Source organism: Tachysurus fulvidraco, unplaced genomic scaffold (assembly GCF_022655615.1).
Source record: "Tachysurus fulvidraco isolate hzauxx_2018 unplaced genomic scaffold, HZAU_PFXX_2.0 HiC_scaffold_41_np12, whole genome shotgun sequence".
Lineage (NCBI taxonomy): Eukaryota > Metazoa > Chordata > Actinopteri > Siluriformes > Bagridae > Tachysurus > Tachysurus fulvidraco.
Window position 1 is genome coordinate 137,262 of NW_025927192.1, and position 4,855 is coordinate 142,116.

General features: G+C 42.2%; 1 long non-coding RNA gene across 1 annotated transcript; it reads right to left on the reverse strand.

Moving 5' to 3' along the window:
• Window positions 1-638: 638 nt before the first annotated feature.
• On the reverse strand, window positions 639-2,057 carry LOC125140632. The gene is made up of 3 exons (XR_007139850.1): window positions 1,949-2,057; window positions 1,121-1,237; window positions 639-687 (listed from the first exon to the last, which is right to left on the reverse strand). It is a non-coding gene; the product is annotated as an uncharacterized LOC125140632 (long non-coding RNA).
• Between the last annotated feature and the right edge of the window lie 2,798 nt (window positions 2,058-4,855).

The window sequence follows — 4,855 nt, forward strand, 5'->3', positions numbered from 1 at the left end:
TGATGCCCGATAACGCCCGAGATAGGCACAGGCTCCCCGTGACCCGAGGTAGTTCGGATAAAGCGGTAGAAAATGAATGAATGAATGAATGTACTAAATATTATTGAAGCTGGACCATGAACAGATACAACATGATATTAAAATTAAATGTAAAACTAAGTGTTCATATCTAAAACTATTTCCTCTCTCTAAAGTGAAGCTGATGGAATAAAGTCATGACTCAGAGCTCTTACTGTTGTGCAGTGTGTTAGCGAGATCTGTGTGGTTCATGTTCTTCAGGACGTGCAGTGTGATCTTCAGCGCTCCGTCTCTGACACTGTGCAGATCCTCCTCATCCTCCACCTCCCTCTCAGTGCATGCTGGGTAATCTGTACTCAGGACTTTCCTAAACCTCTTCAGCTCATTCTTTATCAGACTGATGACTTTGTGTTCCAGCTTCTGGTTAGAAACACACAGGAAAAGATCTAAATATTATCATGTTACAGTGAGAGAGACTTTTATTTTATCAAAAGAAGAAAAGTCTATTTCTATTATCACATTTAAAACTCATACATCTGATTACCCTTAATGCTGCTGCACATCAAGATATGACAAGGGATCACAACACACATTACACATATTAAAAACAACACACACACCTTGAATATAGAGTCCAGCTGATTTGTGCTGATGTTTGATTTTTGTGGTCTGTGAACAAACAAAACCCATCATGTAATATGGACTATATGTATTCATAGCTGCACAAATCACACACTAATAAATACACACACAGATATTTAACACTATCCCCTTAACACAATACACTGATTTCAGGATTTTCTAACTGACACCAACATGTTTAGAAACAAATGTTTGAAGAACTGAATAAAATCTTTATATTGTCATTAATGTCCCAGGTGTAAATGTTCTTCTGTAGCACCACAGACCCTCCAGCTCAGGGACTGCAGACTGAACTGAACTCTTAAAGCACTTTTCCTCACTGCCAGTCCGAGAGCTGCAGCACTGCACAGTTTAGTGTTTTACTGCTTCAACACCTGATAAAGCTCATGAAGGGCTTCATAATGAGACGAGTGAGTTTGATCAGGTGGAACACTGCTGTAAAACACCTCACTATACTGACCTCACATCAGTAGAACTGTCTCCGTCTCTGAAGTTAAATGGACGTCCCATTAACCAGTCAGTCTTCATGGACACAAAGCTGGGTTCTGGTGAGACTGATCTCTTTCCCTCCATCATTCTAGAACAGAAATATCAGCAATAATTAATACTCAGCACTGTTAAACAATGTGTTCATCATTAAACACCAATAATTCCATCTTTTTAATTCAGATCCAGTCTGTACACTTATTCAAACAGGAGACAGGCTTCATAAGTCAGGAATTACACTGATATCAGGAGTCCCAGTCACAGCTAACTGACTCAGCTGGGTCTTAAAGCCTGTAGAGTTCACTGACACAAAGCTCTGCTGCTCTTATGCTCCACATTACACAGTACTTTTTACTCTTCTCTCAGTGAATGATTTGTCTAAACTGTTCTTAGATCAGATCAGTGATATATTCACTGCTATTAAACACCTTAAAGATGACTTCCTGTGTTAACTAGTGAGTGTTTAGAGATACAGATGTGTTCCTATGAGACGGTGTGTATTTATTACTGGTGAATGTAAAAGTCACGTCTCGTCTTTCTTTAAGTCCTGTTTTCCAGACACACTCATGTTGGAGGTCATGTCTCCTTCTCCAGATTATGGCAGGACACACGTTTACTTCACTCCAACATCGGTGTGTTAAATTAAACCCTGAATCAGCACAGAGTTCACTTACAGGAAATAGTCACGCTATCAAGTTATAAAACAACCTGTGTACATTAAAGCTTCAGTACAAACCCACAAAACTCTTCTGTATCTAGTGTCACTTCAGTGTGTTTATATATTAGAGCTTTAGATACTCACTGTGTTTTTACTCCTGAAATCTTTTAGTTTTCACTCCACACAAAATGGAGCTGTTGATTTTCACTCTTACTGACACTGGTCTAACTGGTTTGTCTGGTTTATGCTGACGTGTGTGTTTTGTGCGATTGTGTTTGTGTGTGTGTGCGTGTGTGTGTGTGTGTGTGTGTGTGTGTGTGTGTGTGTGTGTGTGTGTGTGTGTGTGTGGATTATATTATATGTGCTGCATTATAAGTTAGCGATGAGCTATTTTTATTATTGGTTAGTGCTGTTATCAGTATCATATGATGTGATACAGAAACAAACTAGTTTAATAACAGAAGCTGCACGACAACGGCTCTGGGAAATGTCAGTATCGTCTAATATTGCAGTAGTGGCCTAATGGTCTGATTCATAACCCAAAGGTTGTATGTTCGAGTCTCGGGCCGGCCACGACTGAGGTGCCCTTGAGCAAGGCAACAACCCCCCCTACTGCTCCCCGGGCGCTGCAGCAAATGGCTGTCCACTGCTCCGGGTGTGTGTTCACGGTGTGTGTTCACGGTGTGTGTGTTCACTTCTGTGTGTGTGCACTTTGGATGGGTTAAATGCAGAGAACAAATTCTGAGTATGGGTCACCGTTCTTAGCCGTATGTCATGTCACTTTATTTTTATTGAGTAATAAACATGTATTCAATAATGGGACATGTGAATATACTAGTTTTTACTCCTGAAATCTTTTAGTTTTCACTCCACACAAAATGGCGCTGCTGACTTTCACTTTCATGACAGTTTATACTGCAGAGGGGGGGAGGGCAGTGACGCAGACACACACACATCTTAAAAAGTGGCTGGGTCCGATATTATTGGTCTTAAAAAGTGTGTTGGTCCTGTCCCACCCACATATAATGGTTCCGACGCCCGTGACTACAAATATTAGACCAAATTGTTTTCATTTATCCACAATTTGTAACATTTCCTCTTTTCATCTATTAGTATTTTTGGTCTTATTATTTGTCTCTTAGGATGTTTTGTTTGTCCTACAGCATCCTGTCTATTTACAGTTACAGATTCTTTAGTATTGCTTTGCATTTCTAATTGTTCATTTTACTTTGCAATTTCCAGATCATTTGTTTCACTCTCATTGATTTTTTGATCACTTCGTATGACCTGGGCATAGTCTCTTTAATCCAAGTCTCTGCAATGATCCAAGATGGTGGGGCGAGTACATCGCAAGGCTCAGGATCTCTCCAGAATCTGCAAATTTGCGGTATTTCTGTTGCTTATCTTGGGTCTGTTCATGCAGAACAGCTGTGCCTATACATCGTACACCCGACATGAGGCCGCTCACTCTACACGGCCGGGGCGAAGTGCTCGCAGGCGGCGTCGAGACCATAAACAAAGGCGGGGGAAGCGTGGTGGAGTGAAAGCTAAGCTAAAGCTAACACCACACCGGCTCTCTTTACCCAGCATCTACCTTGCCAATGTTCACTGGTGAACAAAATGGAGGAGATTCGACTCAGCATCACCCACAGCATGAAACTGTTGAACTGCAACGTGATGATTTTCACGGAAACATGGCTGCACAGTGGCATCCCGACAACGCTATTGAGCTAGCGGGACAACACACACTCTGGGCGGATAGAACATTAGATGGCTCCGGTAAGACCAGAGGCGGTGGATTGTGCATTTATGTAAACAAAGCTTGGTGCACGAACTATGTTATTGTTCGGAGACATTGTTCAGCTAACCTGGAGTTTCTCATGGTTAAATGCAGACCGTTTAATCTACCGTGGGAGTTCACTTCCACCATTATAACAGCAGCTTACATTCCCCCCGATGCTGATGCTAAGCTTGCTATGAAAGAACTTTATGCGACCATAAGTAAACAACAGACTGTTCACCCGGAAGCTGCGTTTATTGCGGGTGATTTTAATCACTCAAACTTAAAGGCGGTGCTCCCCAAATTTCACCAGCATGTTTTCTGTCACACAAGAGGGAACAAAACCTTAGACCATGTATACTCAAACATGGCTGGGGCTTACGCTGTGACACCCTCCCCCATCTGGGACAGTCAGATCACCTTTCTGTAGCACTGTTACAAGCGAAAGATAGAAGAGCATTTCTCCAACTCTGACCTTCGACGCATGTGGCAAGGCATTCAGGCCATCAGTGATTACAAATCCTCCCACTCCACCCCCGCTGCTACTGATGTCCTCTTCTTGAATGAGCTGAATGACTTTTATGCCTGTTTTGAGATAGACAACAGAGAAACTGCAACCAAGCTCAAATCCTCGGCTGACCACCCTCTAATAATACTCTCCTCCACAGATGTCTGCAATGCACTGAGCCAGATCAACGTACACAAAGCCGCTGGACCAGACAACATCCCTGGACGTGTACTCAGGGCATGTGCTGGGCAGCTCACTGGGGTCTTCAATGACATCTGCAACCTGTCTCTTGCCCAAGCAGTTGTTCCCACTTGCTTTAAATGCACCTCCATTGTGTCAGTGCCAAAACACTCCAGCCCAACATGCCCGAACGACTACCGCAACTTGCAACTGGATTATGGACTTTCTGACCAACAGACCCCAGCAGGTTCGATCAGGCTCCATCTACTCAAACACCATTACACTCAACACTGGTGTACCACAAGGCTGTGTGCTGAGCCCCTTTCTCTACTCCCTCTTCACTTCACATTTACACAAATGGGCGTTATTGTACTAATGGACTATTACACAAACTATGCTCACTTGCACACTTGCTCTCTTTTTTGAAACATTGCTCACCATTTCCTTATTGTTTATAACCACTTGATTTCTGTTTATAGTAACAGCAATATATTATACTAATTACCATATATTTTGTCAATAGCACATACCATTCTGTAAATTTCAGTTTATACTAATAGCCATCTGCATATTATATTCATAG